Source organism: Canis aureus, chromosome 12, assembly GCF_053574225.1.
Source record: "Canis aureus isolate CA01 chromosome 12, VMU_Caureus_v.1.0, whole genome shotgun sequence".
NCBI lineage: Eukaryota > Metazoa > Chordata > Mammalia > Carnivora > Canidae > Canis > Canis aureus.
In genome coordinates, this window is record NC_135622.1 from 42,354,148 (window position 1) to 42,372,045 (window position 17,898).

At 40.7% G+C, this 17,898-nt stretch overlaps 1 long non-coding RNA gene across 10 annotated transcripts in view; it reads left to right on the forward strand.

Moving 5' to 3' along the window:
* LOC144281049 (uncharacterized) overlaps positions 1-17,898 on the forward strand; it is a 137,093-nt gene that overhangs the window by 106,787 nt on the left and 12,408 nt on the right. For 8 of the 10 annotated variants that reach the window (XR_013349505.1, XR_013349498.1, XR_013349499.1 and 5 more), the window contains one exon: positions 3,698-3,786. The exons of the other annotated variants lie outside the window; for them this stretch is intronic. This is a non-coding gene — a long non-coding RNA (uncharacterized LOC144281049). The remainder of the gene's footprint in view (positions 1-3,697; positions 3,787-17,898) is intronic. 10 annotated transcript variants of the gene reach the window in all.

Here is a 17,898-nt window from a genome sequence, read left to right on the forward strand (position 1 = left end):
CTCTGCATTTCTAACCAGCTCCCAGGTGATGGTCCTTGGGCCATACTTGGAGCAGCAGAGTATGTTTCCTAAGAGCTGGCCAGTCCTCCTCTGCCAATCTGACCTGGTCCTCCTCTGAGGTCAGAAGTAATGCCTCCCACAGGGCCTCACTGGATGGGTGTTAATAAAGGCTGAAGCCTGCTTCACCAGAAAGTAGAAGATTATAGGTTGGGACTCAAATAGAATTTTATTCCAGACCTCGTCTGCAGTCTGCTGAGCTCTGTGGTCCAGTAACCCCGGGACCACACAGAAGGAGAAAGCAGGCATTTCTGCCCCTCCCCCTGCGGGTGCCTTGGGTCATCTCTGCAGCTGAGGGGTTTGTTTGTACCCTACTGTCCCCACTGAGTACCCTTTGTGACCAAAGCCTTCCTAGACTCCAGAAAGGTGGTCACTAAGATTCCTATGGGCATGCGTGGCCAAGGGCCATTTCATTAGGGGTCTTTGGTGTGGTGCGGATCCTTTGACATTCAAGATTCTCTTTCTGGCTTGGCTATTGCTTCTGATGATTTCGGACAGACCCAATTATTCTCTTCTGGAATTCAGTTCAGCTATAAACAGCTACCATCATGTCCATCTCTACCACCATTGTCCCTGCCACTTCTGCAGTGGCTCCCTCCCCTAGCAGCACTATGGCACCACCTCTGCCTTGTACTCCCAGTGCCCTGGGTGCTTTTACACTGCCTCTCCATCAACCTATGGGGCGGGCACCCTTCTTTCCAGCTAGAAGTATAGGGGCCAGAGAAACTAAGTCTTAGGTCTGAGGTCTCCTAGTCAGGAGCAAGGCTGGGACTCCATGTTTTTTGATTCCAGAGCAATTGTTGTCACCTCCCATTACTGTCTCCTCCAAGGGGTCCCCGCATCCCTCTTCTACTTCAGTTTATCAATAGGCCTGTGGCTTTTGCCTTGGCAAGGGATGAAGGGAAGAGACGCTTCCCTAGGGAGAAGGGAAGAGTCCTCCTACCCTGGGCACAGTGCTTATCCAGTTGGAGAGGCAGCTCCAATCTTCCTGGGTCCAGTGGCCATCCCCTTGGGTTTATGGCTAGACTTCTGTGCCAAAGTGGCAGACTGAATGGGTCCCTTCACTTAAACTCTTAGTGGGGTGGCTGGGGGACATGGTCAGCAAAGTTACTGTCCCTTTATAACTTCAGTTTATAAAGTCAATCTTTGAAAGACCTTTGTATCTTAAAACCCTTACCCCACCCCTGTCCTGAGCCTGTAATGTGAGTAGAAAGGCACTGAGTCATAAAGTACTGGTGACAAATGCGTTATGTTGTTATGACAATGAAAACTTTCAAAGAGCCTGGAGTACTTTATTTCCTCTCTGTCCTTGTCATACCTCTTTTTAAGGTAGGCAGGACGGGTATTGTTCCCATTTTATAGATGGGAAAACTGAAGTTCAAAGAGGTTAAGGACTGACTTAAGGTCACAGATGTAGGTTCCGAACGCAAACTGCTCCCAATTCTGGGGCTCTTTTGGTCATATGCTGGTGCTGTAGTGGTCTCTTGACTTGGTTGGATACAGTGTCATCAGCCCCAGAGACTTCAGACCGGCTGCTCTGTCCACGCCCTAGCAGATTTATTATCAGCAACTGTCATTCCTTATTTTATTACCAAAAAAGACAACCCTTTGGAAAAACAACTGCAAATTAACCAACAAAGTACTCTGATCGCTGAGTCCGCATTTAAGTGAGAACAGGACATGGAACACCCAGGGGAGGGGCAGGAATGCTTCTAGATGAAAGGGCTCAGGTACTGGGAGCCAGAAGGATTGAGGTCACACCCAGAGATAGCTGATTAGGGGAGCAACAGGCAAGCGTATGCTGCTTGGCAGGCTGGGCCCAGGTCTGGAAGCACCAGGGGCAGGAGGCCGGTCAGGCCTGATGTCTGGGTTTTAAGAACCCAGGCCCAGAATTCTGGAGGAAGAATGTCAAGGACACATGTCTGGCAACAGAGTCTGGATGAAAAAAAAAAAAAAAAAAGGTGCCTAGGCAAGAGACCAAGAATACCAAGAATAGAGCCTGATACTTACTAGGGTTGCATAAAGCAGAAGCTGTTTTTAGACTTCCTGTTCAAGGTGGAACTAGGTCTACGTGTTTAGGTTGGTCTGATTCCACGTGGGAAAGGCAAGCAGGCTGATGGACTGTACTGCGAGAACCAGGAGGTGAACAGCAAGGAAGTTCCAGCAGACAGTTTTTGTAGAGCTGTATTTTCCAAGCCAACCTCCAGAATGCTGTTCCATAGGATGCTTTTGAGTGCGTCAAGAAGAAAGAGCCTGCACCTAATAAAGAAGGGACATACTGGATCAAATGAAGTTAAACAGGTTCCTCTTATTACAGGAGTTCTCAGTGCCTTTAATATGCAAATATGCAACGGGAATCCCTAAATGAGAGCTGTTGAAAACAGTTTTCCAGATTTTTTAAAAAAGATTTTATTTATTCATGAGAGACAGAGAGAGAGAGGCAAAGACATAGGCAGAGGGAGAAGCAGGCTCCATGCAGGGAGCCCGACGTGGGACCCGATCCCAGGTCCGCAGGATCAGGCCCTGGGCTGAAGGCAGCGCTAAATCGCTGAGCCACTGGGGCTGCCCCCAGATATTTTTGAACACTCTCTCCCCACCCCCTCTTCTTTTTGACCTTGCCACACCTGTTACATTTCCTGGAACACAGTTTGGGGAAACTCTGTCCTGTCCTCCTTCAGCTGGGCCAGTGGCCACACCTGCAACACTTTCTGCTTCCCACACCGGGACCCTAGCCCTTTTGCTCCTCTTGAGTGTGCTGGAAGGAGTGGTTAGGATTAGGAACTTGGGAAAATGCCATTGTGATTTTAAGATTAGCCCACGCCTTGGTCTCTAACTTGGCATGTTTTCTTCCCGTGCTTTTTTCCCCCCTATGCCTTTTTAAAGCTTGGTTATCACAGTCTGATACGTTTTAGACTAGTATTTAGTGTCCTATATACTGGGGTTGGCAGCTCTAACCAATGTATTTAACTCCACTGAAATTCAGAATAAAACTTCAACAAAGCCCAAGGACCTCACTCTGTTTCTGACCACCAGCATATAAGCTGCCTACCTTATTCACCCAAATGAGCAGGAACCAGAGGCAAAGAGTGAAGCAGGGGGACAGCCAGATCCTGTTGTCCCTTTGGCTCAGCCTTTGTCTTATGTGTGACCACAGCCATTTGGCCTGGACCCAGTAGTACTCCCTGATCTTTCTTTCTGGAAGCTGTTCCCTTCCTGTTTCTCCCACTCTGGCCTCAGCCCTTCTGTACTGGGAAGGTCCTTAGTGGTCACTGGCTTGCTATATTAGTTCTTCAGCCTGAACACGTATCAGAATTAACTGGAAGGCTTTTAAGAACACAAATTGCTGGGTCCCACCCCCAGGGTTTCTGATTGAATAGGTTTGAGATGGAGCCTGAGAACTGTCATTTTATTAAGATCACACATGATGCTGAGGTTGTTGATGAGGGCCACACTTTGAGAATCTACTGGTCTATAGTTCCCACATCTGTGTATCAGAGTCAGCTGGGAGGCCTGCTTACATGGAGATGCCTGGAGCTCACATCAGCCCTACTGAATTGGAATTGCCAGGGGTCAGGGTCTTGTCTGCCTCTCCCCGGCTTGGCCTCTGATGTCCTACTTCCCTCTCTTCTGTACCAAATAGGGATACTGGGATGTTGGACCCTTCTGCAGTGAACTTTCTCAACTGCCTATTGCCACAGAAGCCCAACACCTCCAATGTGGCTAGGAAAGGTGAGAAGAAGGACTTGTATTTGCCATTTGATCAGTTTTCAGAAGGCCCTTATCTGGGTGTTCTCTCTCTCTCTCTCTCTCTCTCTCTCTCTCTCTCTTTCTCTCGGAAGTGAAATTATCCTTGCATGGCATTTTGTCAGATGTTAATCTTCAATAATCCTGTGGAGTAAATATCATTTTACATGTAAAAAGACTGGCTCAGAAGTTTTAAGAAATTGGCTAATTACTCAAAGTCCCATAATTTCCCCATTATCCAGTGCTAGAGAGAAAGCTCCAGGTGAGTATAGACACTAGGATTTGGGGGGTAAGTGCCTCCCCTCCCTACCTGGGAATAGGTGTGTGGGCAGAATGAATCTGGGGGTACCACTGTGGTGAGCCCACGGGCATCAGGTTGCATCTAATTTCAGGTAATTTTTATACAAAGGCATCTTAATAGGGCTCTTAAATTAGAACTTCCAACAAATTGGTCTTCAGAATTGAGACTAACTGAATAAATGCAAAGTGGATATAATTAGGTGTACTAAATAATTTAACACTTTGTTTTCTTCCCACTTGTCACATGAAACTCCATTGGATGAATAGTCTCTTTTCTAAAGTGGGGAAACTGGACTCAGTAAGGTCAAATGATTTATCCAAGGGTTATGGGATTAACAAGCAGCAGAATTAGAATTTGAAGTCTGTCTGACTTTGAAAACTGTGCTCTTCAAATAGAGACTAACAAGTGTTGGTGAGGATGTGGAAAAAAAAAATGGAACCCTCATTACATGGCTGATGCACAAACAAAATGGTACCACCACTTTGGAAAGAAGCTTGGTAGTTTTTCCTAAAGGTAAATGTACCCTTATTATATGACCTAACAATCTCATTCCTAGGTATTAACCAATAAAAGGGAAATCTATTTGCAAAGACTTATGCACAGTGTTGATAGCCATTTTCTTCCCAATGGTCCCAAACTGGAGACTACTGAAATGTCCAATGGGTGAATGGGATAAATTATGATATATCCATATAATGAAATTCTACTTAGTAGTGAAAAAGAACATAATGAAAAAGAATCACAACATGGATGGATCTCCCCCAAAAACAAAAAACTAAAGAAGCCAGACATCAAAGAGCACCTACTCTGACTCCATTTATGTGAAATTCTGGGAAAGGCAAAACAAATCTAAAGTGGTACATATGCAAGAGTTAGGGTATAAGACTTTTTTAATCTCCATTTTAGAGCTGAGAAAATGAGGACTGAGAAGGTAAAAGGATTAAACAGGATGGTTCAGGATTACACAGCCAGTGAGCTACTCTTCTCTTCTCGATCCAGGCTGTCCTGCTTGCCCTTACTTGGGTTGCTGACTCCCTCTTCTCTCTGGGAGAGCGTCCACACTCAAAGTGTAAGCCTGGGCTTACTGCATCCCTCTGCAAGTAACCCCATACCCTGTAAGTTGGCATCACCTGAACTTTTCTGCCCCTGGTCTTACATCTTTCTTCTCACTTTATTTGCTTTCTTTCCCCAACTTCCTAATGCTCGTGCTTGCTCTCCTCAAACCCTCTCTCTGGTGCTTATATTTTCAAAATACCTGTACCAACCTCTCACTACTTGAGTGGAAGCTTTCTGTCTTGTTTTCTTTAGTGAGAAAGCTTAATTATTTGTCCCTCCCAATGTTGATAGGATGGCAGGATGCCCAGTTGAATCTGAATTTCAGATAAGCAGTGTTTTTTTTTTTGTTTTTTTTGTTTTTTTGTTTTAGTATAAGTATGTCCCAAATATTGTATAGGACATACTTATTCTATGACATTATTTATTGCTTATCTGAAATTCAAATATAACTGAGCGTCTTGTAGATTATCTGCTAACCCTAGCTCCTCCTGACATGCTACCAATTTTTTAGGGAGGGACCTTTTGAGAGAACCTCTAAGAAGACTGTCTTCCTGGGAAGCAAAATAAAACTGGCCCTTCAGGGTTTCTCCACCCATGTATTTACCACTCGTGTTCTTTTTGCTTGAGCTTCTATCCCAAAGTGTCTCCTTCTGGTTTCCCTTGCTTTGCCCTGTCCTTCATCTCCTAGCTCTGGTCACCTTGCCTGTCTCCAGTTTAACCACTAACTGCAGTTCTTGTCATGTTGCTTGATGCAGCTTTTCCAGCCTTACCCCTGTGTCTCTGCTCAGCCCCAGCTTGTCTTTGCGTATGTCCCCTGGTATGTCCCCCCTGACATGGTCAGGCCTGGGCCCCTACATGTCAGAGTAAAAGCCACAGTGCATTCAAGATTCAGTGTATTCCAGAGCCCACTTGAGTCACAACAGAAACAATGACTTGGAGTCTTCACTCCTCTATCCATCTCTACCCCGTATGTGTGAATTAAACAGAGTAGATTCAAATTCATTGCCAGGTTTGAAAAAGGGCAGATGTCTGATCTGCTGCACTTTTTGTAAGTCACTGCTGGATAAAAGGACTGAGAAACATGGCCTCAGTTGACAAAGGGCAAAAAGGGCAAAAAACTTCATTTAGTTTATGTCAGTAAGATTTTGGCAATTGTTCCAGGAAAGAAAAAGGAAATCTTATGTTAAGCTCCCTAGTGAGATATTTCACAATTCTCCCTTTTGAGATTTTGCAGGCAGGAAACACACGCAAACCACTTGGTCTAGAGAAAACTAAATGAGAAGCTGTGAGAACAGTTGGTTTATAGTCACAGCATTTTTTCTCTAGATTTATGGAAGTATAACTGATAAATTGTAAAATATTTAAAGCCTTGATATATATTGTGAAAGGACCCCTCCCCATCAACTTAATTAACACATTCATCACCTTACATCTTATTATTTTTGGTGAGAACATTTAAGTTCTAATCTCTTAGCAAACTTCAATTACATAATACAGTGTTATCAGTTATACTTACTTTTTTAGACCTTAAATCCTCAGACCTTATTCATCTTTTGGATGAAAATTTTTACCCTTTTACCAACTTCTCTGTTTCTCTCACCTCCAGCCACAGGAATCACTTTTCTACTTTCTAGAAATTTGACCTTGAAAAAACTTTTAAGATTCTACATATAAGTGATGCCATGCAGTATTTGTTTTTCTTTGGCCTATTTCACTTAGCATAATGCCATCTAGATTCAACCATATTGTTGCAAATGACAAGGTTTCCTTCCTTTTTAGGGCTGAATAATATTTGAGTATGTGAGTGCATGTATCTCATTTTCTTTTTTTGTTTTTATTTTTTTAAAGATTTTTTTGATTCATGAGAGACAGAGAGAGAGAGAGGCAGGCAGAGACATAGGCATAGGGGGAAACAGGCTCCATGCAGGGAGCCTGATGTGGGACTCGATTCTGGGAGTCCGGGATCACGCCCTGAGCCAAAGGCAGATGCTCAACCACTGAGCCATCCAGGCCTCCCTGTATCTCATTTTCTTGATCTGTTAATTGTCAATAAACACTTAGATTATTTCTATACATTGGCTATTGTGAATAATGCTGCACGAATATGGGAGTATACATCTCTGTTTGAGGTAAGGGTTTTGTTTCATTTTGAAATACACTTAGAAGTGGGATTACTGAGTCATGTGGTAATTCTATTTTTAATTTTTTTAAAGATTTATTTATTTATTCATGAGAAGAGAGAGAGAGAGAGAGAGAGGCAGAGACACAGGCAGAGGGAGAAACAGGCTCCATGCAGGGAGCCCGATGCGGGACTCGATCCCGGGACTCCAGGATCGCGCCCTGGGCCAAAGGCAGGCGCCAAACCGCTAAGCCACCCAGGGATTCCTATTTTTAATTTCTTGAGGAACTTGCAAATTGTTGTTCATGGTGGCTGTACCAGTTTATGTTCCCACCATCAATGTACAAGGAATCTCTTTTCTCCATATCCTCACCAGCATTTGTTAGCTGTTGTCTTTTTGGTCATGGTCATTCTAACAGGTATGAGGTGATTGCTCGTTGTGATTTGATTTGCATTTCTTTGATGACTAGTGATGCTGAGTACCTTTTCCCATTCCTGTTGGCCACTTGTACATCTTTGGAAAAATGGCCATTTGGGTCCTTTTCCTACTTTTAAATTGGGTTATTTGTTTTGTTTTGCTCTAAGTTGGAGTACCTTGTACATCTTGGATATTAACCCTTTATTGGATATGTGGATATGTGGTTTGTAAATATTTTCTCCCATTCCGTAGGTTGTCTTTTGTTGATGGGCATCTCTGTGGGCAGTTTTCTAGCTTGATGTAGTCCCACCTGTTTGTTTTTGCTTTGTTGCCTTTGCTTTTGGTGTCAAATCCAAAAAAAATCATTGCCAAGGCCAATGTCAAGAAATTTACCTGCTCTGTTTTCTCCTACAAGTTTTATGGTTTCAGGTTTTCAAGTCTGTAATCCATTTTGAGTTCATTTGTATGTATGGTGTAAGGTGAGGGTCTAGTTTCTTTCTTTCTTTTTTTTTTTTTTTGCATGTGACTATCTCATTTTCCCAGCACTATTTTTTTTAAAGAAGTTATCCTTTCCACTTTGCATATTCTCAGTTCTTATAAACCATATATACATGGGTTTATTTTTGAGCTCTCTATTTTGTTCCATTTCTCTAGGTGTCTGTTTTTATGGCAATACCATACTGTTTTGATTGCCATAGCTTTGTAGTATAGTTTGAAGTCAGTTGTAATATATTTGAAGCATGATGTCTCCAGCTTTTTTTCTCAAGATTGCTTTAGCTATTCACGATCTCTTATGGTTCCATGAAAACTTTAGAATTGATTTCCTGTTCCTGTGAAGAATGCAATAGGAATTTTGATAAGATTGCATTGAATCTGCAGATCATTTTGTATAATATGAACATTTTAACAATATTAATTTTTCCAATCTATGAGCATGGAACATCTTTCCATTTATTTGTGTCTTTAATTTCTTTCATCAATGTTACATAGTTTTTGGTGTACAGACTTTTCACTTCCTTGGTTAATTAAATTTATTCCTAAGTATTTAATTTTTTTGATGCTATTATAAAGAGGATTGTTTTCTTAATTTCTCTTATAGTTTGTTGGCATGTTGAAACACAACCGATTTTTGTATACTGATTTTTTTTAAATCTTGAAACTCAACTGTATTTACGTTTTTTTTGTGTAGTCTTTAGACTTTTCTATGTCTGATATATCATCTACAAATAGAGACAATTATACTTCTGTCTTTCCAATTTGGATGCCTTTTACTTCTTGCCTAATTGCTCTGTATAGGACTTCAGTATTATGTCAAATAAAAGTGGTGAGAATGAACATCCTTGTCTTGTTCCTGATCTTGGAGGAAAAGATTTTAACTTTTTTTTTTAAGTCAGCATTTTTGAATTATTATGGTTTTATTTATTTATTTGAGAGAGAGGGAATGTGAGCATGAGAGAGCACACAGATGGGGGCGGGGGAGCAGTAAAAGGAGCAGCAGATTCCCTGCTGAGCAGGGAGCTGGATGTGGGACTTAATCTCAGGACCTTGGGATCATGACCTGAGCTGAAGGAAGATGCTTAACCCACTGAGCCACCCAGGTACTCAAGATTTTAACTTTTCATGGTTGAATATATTATCAATGGGCTTGTCATGTATGGCCCTTAATTTTATTTTTAAAAATAATTTGAGAGAGAATGCAAGCTGAGGGAGGGATAGAGGGAAAGAAAATTTCAAGCACACTCTTTCTTGAGCATGGAGCCCAACACAGGGTTTAGTCTCATGATCCTGAGGTCATGACATGGCCAAAATCAAGAGTTAGACACTTACCTGACTAGGCCACCCAGGTATCCCATGGCTCTTAATTTTGAAGTATGTTTATACCCAGTTTGAGAGTGTTTACTATGAAAGGATGATGAATTTTGTTAAATTCTTTTTCTGTATCCATTGAGATGATCATAGGATTTTTATCTTACATTTTGTTAATGTAACTATTGATTGATTGCAGGTGTTGAACCATCCTTGCATTCCTGAAATGAATCCCACTTGATCATGGTGTGTGATCCATTTAATGTACTGATGAATTCAGGTTGCTAGCATTTGGTTAAGGATTTTTGCATCTACATTAATCAGAGATATATGCCTGTATTTCTTTCTTTCTCTTTTTTTCTCTCATATTATCCTTGTCTGGCTTTGGTATCAGGGTGATGCTGGCCTTATAAAATGACTTTGGAGGTGGCCCCTCTTCTATTTTTTGAAAGAGTTTGAAAAGGATTTGATATTAATTCTTTAGATATTTGGTAGAATTTACCAGAGGAAGCCATCTGGTCCTGGACTTTACTTTGTTGAGAGTTTTTTGATTACTGATTCAATCCCCTTACTAGTAATTGGTCGCTTCAGATTTTCTATTTCTTCATGATTTACTCTTGGTAGGTTGTATGTTTCTAGGAATTTATCCATTTTTTTCTAAGTTGTCTAATTTGTTGGCATACAGGTGTCCCCCAACTCCCCACCCTCCCAGCCTCTTTTTGAAAGTTTGAATTATGCCATTTTTGTTTTTATGAGAGGCCTACATTAGTAACTTCTTTGTTAACCAACAGAAATCTGAAGAGGATTTTCACTTTTACCAAAAAAAGGCAAAAAAGCAAAAATAGCATTCAGTGTTTGTTTTGTAGTAAGCCATTATAGAGACTGCAAGTACCCCAAGCAGTGAGAGTAGCACTGCCAAGCTCCTTCCCTGGGAACTGCACTCAGCATCACAGCATTAAGCTGCCATAACTTCGCACTGTGTTTGTGAGCATCTGTGCTTCATCTCAATTTATTTTGTGCATCCATTAGCAAGATGTCTTCAATAGTCTTAGAAAAGCCTAAGAGATGTTATTTTTTTGGGTCTGGGAATGCTCAGATTTTTTTTCAAATAAATTAGTGGCAAGTGATTTTTTTTCCTTATAAATAATTGATAATTCTTTGCTTTATACCATTTTTGGCTTATGAAAGTTTTCATAGGAACACTGTTTTTAGATGGCAGAGGAAACCTGTAATTGTTCATAGCAGTTTTTCATGATCCTTTGTATTTCTGTGGTATGGCTATAGCATTTTAGAGCTGACAAACATTAATATTTGAGGGATTTTTCCAGAGGTAAAGGTGGAATCAATCAGTCCATCATTTATAATACCATTGCCTTCTAAATATAGCAGTAAAAAACCCCCTATCCTCTTAGAGACATTAGGGAAGAAAAACACAAAGCAATTAGTGATGAAGATAATATCATGTGCAGTAAAATTAAGCCGCTCATCGGAAGTTAAGGAAATAAGCAAATTCAGAGACTGGAAAGGGAGCAGTGTTCCCGTCAGGGAGAAGCTGGAGAAGTCAAGAAGGTACTACCTGAAGTAGCCTCTGGATGGCTAAAAAAGTGTTTTATTTCAGAGAATGGAGGATATGCCCTCCTCCTGCCTTCCAGAGGCCCCTTCCAGGCTGGGAGATACTCAGAAGGAGGCTAGCATAGGCAACAGCATTGTTAATTGTTTTTGGCTTGGGGTCCCACTGAAAGATTTCTTGGCTGGAGGTTGGGGAGGGGGAACATAGTGGCAGAGTAACAAGCACATCTCTCTAAGGGGGCTGCCCTGCTAGCCTGGTGTGAAGAAGTTTCCAGGCAACTCTGCCTTTCAGTTCCTTGGCACAGATAACAAGGAACACAAAGCTCCTGATGGGTGAGGCCTCAGGCTAAACTACATTTAAAGCTAAATAAAGGGGGAAAAAAATAAAGCTCAATAAAGGAATAAACTTGGGCGTGACCAAGTTTTCTTTTGGTGTAAGATTATAGGGGCAGCTGTGCTGTGCAGCCTCCTGGGTCTCCATTGTAGAAGCCACGACACATTAGACTATTCCCTCAGCCTGAGGGTGAGGTATGTGATTCAGGCTAGAGTGAGAAAAAGAGAGGCAGTGTGGTCTAGGGCAAGAGCACAAGTGGTTTTTTTGTTTGTTTGTTTGTTTTGTTTTGTTTTTTTAATTTACTCCTTTGAGGTGCTACAATGAACCCATTTTCAAACATACAGTTTAATAATGAGTTTTATCATCATCCCACCATAATTGAGATATAAAACCGTCCCATCACCCATAGTTCTCTCCCTCATGCTCTTTTCTACTCCATACCCTGCCCCCAGCCCAGGGAACCTGCTGTCACTGTAGATGTGTCTGACCCTTAATTGAATTTTATACAATGGAACCACAGAGTATGTATTCTTTGATATCTGGCTTCTTTAATGTTTTTGAAATCCATCCATATTGTTGTGAGGCTCAGTAGTTCATTCTGTCTCGTTGTGGAATAGTATTCCATTGTATGGATCTACTGTAATGTTTGTCTCATTCATCCATCAGGCTGTTTGGTAGTTTCCAATATTGGGCTATTATGAATAAAACTGTGATCAGAATTACCGTACCACTCCCTGTGTAGATGTAGGTTTAATTGGGGGAGGGGGAAGTACAGGAATATATTACTGGGTCATACAACAAGGGTACATTTAACCCGAGGAGAAACTCACACTGCTGCCTAAAATCATTGTGCTATTTGCCTGCCCATCAACAATGTATGGGAATTTTGGATCTTCCATATCCTTGCCAACACTTGTGGTTGTTAGTCTTTTTAATGTCAAGAGCACAGGTTTTAAAGTCAGACAGATTTCAAATCCTAATTCTGCTACTTACTAACCCTATAACCTTGGATAAGCCTTCTGTTCTACTACAGTCCAGCTTCAGTATCACTTAAAAAAAAATGAGACTAATAAAATCTTCATCATGATGATGTTGTGAAGATCAAAATGTTAGAAGGTAAAGCACTGGGCTTTGGCCACATGATGTATATAAAACATCAGAACGAGGTAAAGGAGAGGGATGGAAGTTTAGAAGGGGACGAACTAGACTGTTTCAACAATAATAGGTTTAAAGTTGGAAGAGGAGTGAACACAGAATTTCAAGTTTAAACCTAGAGTTTAGGTAACTATCAGGAATGCTAAGTCAGAAACGTAATAACTTGCTGATATATCCTGTCTCAAGCCAATCAGTTATTTCATAAAAACAATAATGTACTTATTCTTAATTTTTAATATGTGCCTGAATTATTTGGGGGTGAGAAAGAGGCAGTGGGATGATGATAGAGGGCAAAAAAAAAAATGGCTGGAGAGTCTGTTGAAATGCAAATTGCTAGAAATTCTGATTCTGAAGAAGGAGGGTGGGGTGCAGTAATTTGCTTTTTTTTTTTTTTTTTTTTACAAGCTTTCTAGGTGATTCTGTTGTTCTGGAACTTGGACTATATTTGAGCATATCCTCAAGAATTCTGTAAGAGGTATCTAATCCTGTCTCACCTCTACTTAAAAACAATCTGTCCCTACCACCTATAAGATACTGTCAAATGCATGTTGGACAAAGTTCAACTCCTTAGCATGGCTTCCAAGTTTCTTCACAATTTCCAGACTCAAGTGCTAAGGAGGATAACACTAAGAGACACTGTTTCTTACCAAGGAAATCATAAAAAAAAAAAAAAAACCTCCCATTTTCTTTCAAGAAAACACTGTACAATGTTAATGTAGGAGAGTACATTCTAGGTCCTTAAGAGAAACCTACTTCATCTTTTGTTCCTTTTCTTTTCTTTTCTTTTTTTCCTTTTTAAAGTAGGCTCCATGCTGGGGAGCCCTATGTTTGTAAATACAAACATGTATATGGGGCTTGATCTCAAGACCCTGAGATCAAGACCTGAGCTGAGATCTAGAGTTTGATGCTTAACCAACTGAGCCACCCAGGTGCCCCAACTTTTGTTCCTTCTGATTGGTTCTGGATATCTTCATGTTCCCTAAATATTTCACCATCTATCCTGCAATTCTCCCATTGCTGTCTTCCTCTCACTGAAATTACACCCCTCCAAAAAGGCTTGCTCAAAGGTCCCATAGCCTCTAGTCTTCTTGAATTTCTCCTTATTTGATCTCATGTGGGTCTTTATGTGCCCCTTTCTTATAGCATTCACTACATTTATTTGTCTGCTTCTCCTTCTGGCTCAGGAGTTCTTATGGTTCATGCCTACTACCCAGGACAGACAACCCTGACCCCAGGGGCACTTCATGGTCGCGTCCCATTAAGCAGAAGTAGAGACCAGCTTTAACTTCAGACTATTCTTTCTCATTTAGGAAAGCACATCGCATTGCAAGAATACTTGAGAAATGGATTGTAGTGATAACTGTGGTATTCTGTTAAATCGCTCCTTGGGACATAATACATTTCATTTGAGAACTGTCCCCAAAGTGAAATATGTGAGATGAACCATTAGGATGTGGGGAAGAAAAATTAATTGCTACTTCTATGCCTTTTAACATAAGATATTAGCCTTCTTAATACTTTGAGGATTAACCTCAGTGTTAACTGTCACACATCACATACCGTATGAGTGGTGGCAGGTGGTGGCAGGGTGGATCCAGTGTAGAGGGATTGAAAGTGCTGTGATGGACATGATACCGTACATAGAAAAGCCAAAAGACTCCACTCCACGATTGCTAGAACTCATACAGCAATTTGGCAGTGTGGCAGGATACAAAATCAATGCCCAGAAATCAGTGGCATTTCTATATACTAACAATTAAAGTGAAGAAAGAGAAATTAAGGAGTCAATCCGATTTACAATTGCACCCAAAAGCATAAAATACCTAGGAATAAACCTCACCAAAGAGGTAAAGGATCTATACTCTAAAAACTACAGAACACTTCTGAAAGAAATTGAGGAAGACACAAAGAGATGGAAAAATATTCCATGCTCATGGATTGGAAGAATTAATATTGTGAAAATGTCAATGCTACCCAGGGCAATTTACACATTTAATGCAATCCCTATCAAAATACCATGGACTTTCTTCAGAGAGTTGGAACAAATAATCTTAAGATTTGTGTGGAGTCAGAAAAGACCCCGAATAGCCAGGGAAATATTGAAAAAGAAAACCAGAGCTGGGGGCATCACAATGCCGGATTTCAAGTTGTACTACAAAGCTGTGATCATCACGACAGTGTGGTACTGGCACAAAAACAGACACATAGATCAATGGAACAGAATAGAGAATCCAGAAATGGGCCCTCAACTCTATGGTCAACTAATATTTGACAAAGCAGGAAAGACTATCCACTGGAAAAAGGACGGTCTCTTCAATAAATGGTGCTGGGAAGATTGGCAGCCATGTGCAGAAGAATGAAATTAGACCACTCTCTTGCACCATACACAAAGATAAACTCAAAATGGATGAAAGATCTAAATGTGAGACAAGAATCCATCAAAATCCTAGAGGAGAACACGGGCAACACCCTCTTTGAACTTGGCCACAGCAATTTCTTGCAAGATACATCTATGAAGGCAAGGGAAACAAAAGCAAAAATGAACTATTGGGACTTTACCAAGATAAAAAGCTTCTGCACAGCAAAAGAAACAGTCAACAAAAGACAACCTACAGAATGGGAGAAGATATTTGCAAATGACCTATCAGAGAAAGGGCTAGTATCCAAGATCTATAAAGAACTTATTAAACTCAACAGCAAAGAAGCAAACAATCCAATCATGAAATGGGCAAAAGTCACGAACAGAAATTTCACCAAAGACATACACATGGCCAACAAGCACATGAGAAAATGCTCCGCATCACTGGCCATCAGGGAAATACAAATCAAAACCACAACAAAATACCACCTTGCAGCAGTGAGAATGGGGAAAATCAACAAACAGGAAACAACAAATGTTGGAGAGGATGTGGAGAAAGGGGAACCTTCCTGCACTGTTGGTGGGAATGTGAACTGGTGCAGCCACTCTCGGAACCTGTGTGGAGGTTCCTCAACGAGTTAAAAATAGAACTACCCTATGACCCAGCAATTGCACTACTGGGGGTTTACCCCAAAGATACAGATGCAGTGAAACAGCAGGACACCTGCACCCCAATGTGTATAGCAGCAATGTCCACAATAGCCAAACTGTGGGAGGAGCCTTGGTGTCCATTGAAAGATGAATGGATAAAGAAGATGTGGTCTATGTATACAATGGAATATTACTCAGCCATTAGAAACAACAAATACCCACCATTTGCTTCAACATGGATGGAGCTGGAGGGTATTATGCTGAGTGAAGTAAGTCAATTGGAGAAGGACAAACATTATATGGTCTCACTCATTTGGGGAATATAAAAAATAAGGAAAGGACTAAAAGGGAAAGGAGAGAAAATGAGTGGGAAATATCAGAGAGGGAGACAGAACATGAGAGACTCCTAACTCTGGGAAACGAACAGGGTGGGCAGGGGTTTGGGGTGATTGGATGATGGGCACTGAGGGGAGCACCTGACAGGGTGAGCACTGGGTGTTATGCTATATGTTGGCAAATCGAACTCCGATAAAAAATATACCAAAAAAAAAAAATGCTGTGATGATTGTCCTCCGAGGTCAGAAAGTTAGCAAGTAATAGAATGAGCATTGAAGTCTGACAACAAGGTGTCAGATGAGTTAAAACAACAAGAAAAATATCAGGGCCAATAGCCCCTGACAGAAAGGGCTCTCCATAGCATGTTATGAAATACAAATGATGATCTCATCAGATCCGATGAGAAAACAAAACATTGAAATTATCAAAAAGTCTGTATTGAATATGGATTTTTATATACATCCCTCCCTAATGATGATAAACCCATCCCTAAGTGTGTACAGTACATTCAGATATAGGCTGATGATGTAAGCCATATGGATTAGCAAGATATTTAGAAACTAGGCATTTGGTACATGTCAACAAACCACTACACTTTTAAAAGCGATGTTTGAAATCCTAGGTTCTGAATTCAACACCTCACAAAATTCACTAAATGCAATGAAAGACATTTAGAGGTATTTTTTTCCCTTTAGTTTTCTTTCTAGCAGAGGCAAAGAGCCACATGCCATAAGGACTAAAATAAAACCAGGGAAACCACACAGCACAAAAGGAATAGGTACTTGTCTGCATACACTGTTGGAAGAGGCAGAGAAAACATTGCCAAGTGTTAGAACAAATTATGAAGTGTTGGGCATCTGGATAAAATAGGGATTTAAAAAAAAACCAACATATCTTAGCCTATGGTATTTGTTGGATTATTTGAGCTTTATATACAGTTGCTGTGTGTGTGTGTGTGTGTGTGTGCGCGCGCGCGCGCACATGTGCGCTCATGTACCATTAAAAATGTATCAGTGAAGATATATTCTCAATAGAAAACTACTTTAATAAAATAATGCTTTGGAAAAACCATGGAAGTGTCCTCACACAAGTAGTTATTTCTTTGACTAGAATAAACATTCCTGGGTGAGAAGAATACAAATACAGCACCGCTGGTGAAATTCTTTCACCCTATCATTCATTGGTGAGCTAGTGCAGCAAAACCAGGAGTGCCCAAAATGAGATAGCCTATCATGAGTGTGATAATTGTTACAAAAACAAGATTTTAAAGTATAAGAGAATCTTTATAATGTTTTGTAATGAGCTGGGAAATCACCATGAAAGTATTTTGGCAACATGCTTTAAAGAGCCATCAAACTTGAAGATGAATTATGCATTTTTTTATTAATAGGCAACTGTTTCAAACTTGCTGACCTTTTGTATGATGACAATTGGTTGTCAGTAGGTCACCTGGCAAATATTTTAGGAAAAAAACCCCTCACTTTATGGAAAAGGGGAGAAAGTGATTGCTTTTCAAAAGTAACTTGTGGAATGTGGTATGCTAAGGTGCTTTTAAAAAACCTAGGTAGAAAAAAAAAAAAAAAACCTAGGTAGAGGTGGGAGTTGATTTGAAAACAGATGTTTGGTGGGGCACTTGGGTGGCTCCGTGGTTGAACATCTGCCTTGGCTCAGGTCATGATTCCAAGGTCCTGAGATCGAGTTCTGCACCAGGTTCCCCTTAGGGAGCCTGCTTTTCCCTCTGCCTATGTCCCTGCTTCTCTCTGTGTGTCTTATGAATAAATAAATCTTTTAAAAAAGAAAAAGAAAACAGATGCTTGGAAATGTGACTGTTATGTTGCTCTGTAGCTGACCATAATGAGCATCTAAAAACTTTGTAAGTTAAACAAAAACTAAGAAGTAAACTTTATAAATCCGTTTCTGAAATCTCAACATGAAGAGTATCTATGTGGTTTGAACCCATTTGTGAAAAATAGGACACCTTAGAAGTTGCTAG